The sequence below is a fragment of the Cantharellus anzutake genome (genome assembly GCF_015039405.1).
Source record: "Cantharellus anzutake strain C23 chromosome Unknown EI90scaffold_370, whole genome shotgun sequence".
NCBI classification, from domain to species: Eukaryota; Fungi; Basidiomycota; class Agaricomycetes; order Cantharellales; family Hydnaceae; genus Cantharellus; species Cantharellus anzutake.
In genome coordinates this window covers 6,474-8,564 of record NW_024067320.1, presented here as the reverse complement: position 1 = coordinate 8,564, position 2,091 = coordinate 6,474, and positions in this window count along the sequence as shown.

Here is a 2,091-nt window from a genome sequence, read left to right as displayed (position 1 = left end):
ACGTATACCTTTGGGAGCAGAATTGGGGTTCGCCCAAGCTTGAATGACATCTCCGAAACGCGCGAAGGCTTCGCGAGTGAGTGGCACTGCAGGGAAGATGGAAGGTCTACTGAAGCGCGAACTATCGACTGTGTCCTCTGACAAGACAGGGAGCTTTGGCAAAGCCTTGATTTCCTCTCCTTCAACAGAGCTGAGTATGTTTTCACTCGCCAAATCATCAAAGGAACGCCTTCCAATGACACGGACGCGCTGTAACAGAGGATTCATACCACAACGAACGCTTAATAGAGAAAGTGTCTAACCTTAATGCCTCCGTCTGACCCAGAGCAAAGCAGGCTCAGCTATTTGGACTGACAGAACAAGGAAGATGACTCAACCTGGATATATGGTAACCTTCACATGCGTATAAGGACAATCGAGTTGCCCATCTAATTGGAAGAAGTGACGACGGTTGGGTCCAAGATTTGTACGAGGAAGAATCAACGACCAGGCGGGATCTGCATGAGGAGGAATGGGCTATATCGGGGCGAGGCAAATGATGCTTAACAAGTACTAGATCGGGTGGAAAAATGCTTACGTCTGGTGAGTTCAAAGCATGTACTTCGCAACTCTCGGGGAAGTTGCCAACAAAATTGGCAGTGTCTATTTCAACTTGTTCCAAGAAACCGGAAGCGCCTCTGACGATAACCCATTCAGTCTGCCAGCTAAGGAATGACACGGGGGAACTTACAATCTTATTATTGCCGAATCATTATGGTCCGGAAGGCGACTGCGCTTAGTTTCCCAGCCATCACTCATATCCTTACCTTTAGATCACGATTGGGCTAAACTTGTCTGCCTGGAGTCATAGTAAAACGAACCTCTTCCAGGTAGAAGCAAATTGGGACCAATTCCGAAGTGTTGGTCGGACACAGAGACGACACACCCGCCAGAGTATACATGCGCAAGGTCTATCGTCGCGGACCGGTCGCCCGGAAAGATTGGAGACACGACTCCGTAGACCCTAAACCGTGCCTTAGTGCCACAGCATTGTTGAGATGATTACAAGTTAGCATCCCAGCATTGCAAAATAAATGAAGCCAGGGGACGTACAATGCCACCGTCCGGGTACATACTAAGCTTCACATGAGTATACGCTCTTTTGGTTTTGGGAATTTTGAAAAGATGACGCGAGTTCGGTCCCAACTTCACTCGCAGTAATAGTTCATCCCACTTTCACGATAAAAAGGACTTGTTCAGCATAGCCATTTCTTCGCTGCGGGAAATTTCCCTGACCTGATCATCCCACTTCGGTGGTGTGCTTCCTGCCCCAGCAAAAAAACCGCCAACGGAGGCAGCAGGTGCCTCGTTTCCATTGAAGTTGCTAGTATCAATGTCGAACCCTATAATGTAGCCGGAAGGTGCCCCGAGTTTGATGATGCACCAATCGTGTGCAGTGTTGTGCCTTCTCGTTTCCCACCCACTGTAAAGGGCACCATTGGGACCGAACTGTCCTTTCAAACTTGGTGCTGGCTAAATGGGAAGTGAGAACCCCGAAGATTCTGAGCTCATCCAGAAGACAGGAAAACCCACCCCAACCTCAAGCAACTGCGATGCAGCAGCGAAGAACTCGTCCGACACAGAGACGACATGACTTCAGTCGGGCGGGTGAACAAATTCCAAATGAAATAGAGGTCAACAAAACCCTCTGCAAAAGTAAACTAGCCCGCACCTATTCAACGCTTCACTGGAGATTTCTACGGCCACCTCGATTTAATTGCTGATGATACAACGTCATGCCAGGTGTCACGTACCAGTGAACGTCCCTCCGAATACAGATTGGAAGTCTTCCAGAGGTACGACTTCGTAGCCACTTCCACTCATTCTGGAGACGATATGCAAAGCGAAGATGATCGCGACAAGGATCAAGCACCCGAACTTCCCCAGTAGAAGTTAACCGGAGTGAACCGGTTCGATGTTGTGAGATTATCCATCAACATGTGCTCGGAAAACAAGTTTGCATTTAGCTCTTCAGCAGCTTTTGTGCCGTCCGAAGCTGCTTCCCATTTGAGTGCACGGGCCGTGAATGTCACACGAGTGCCGTACATAGTA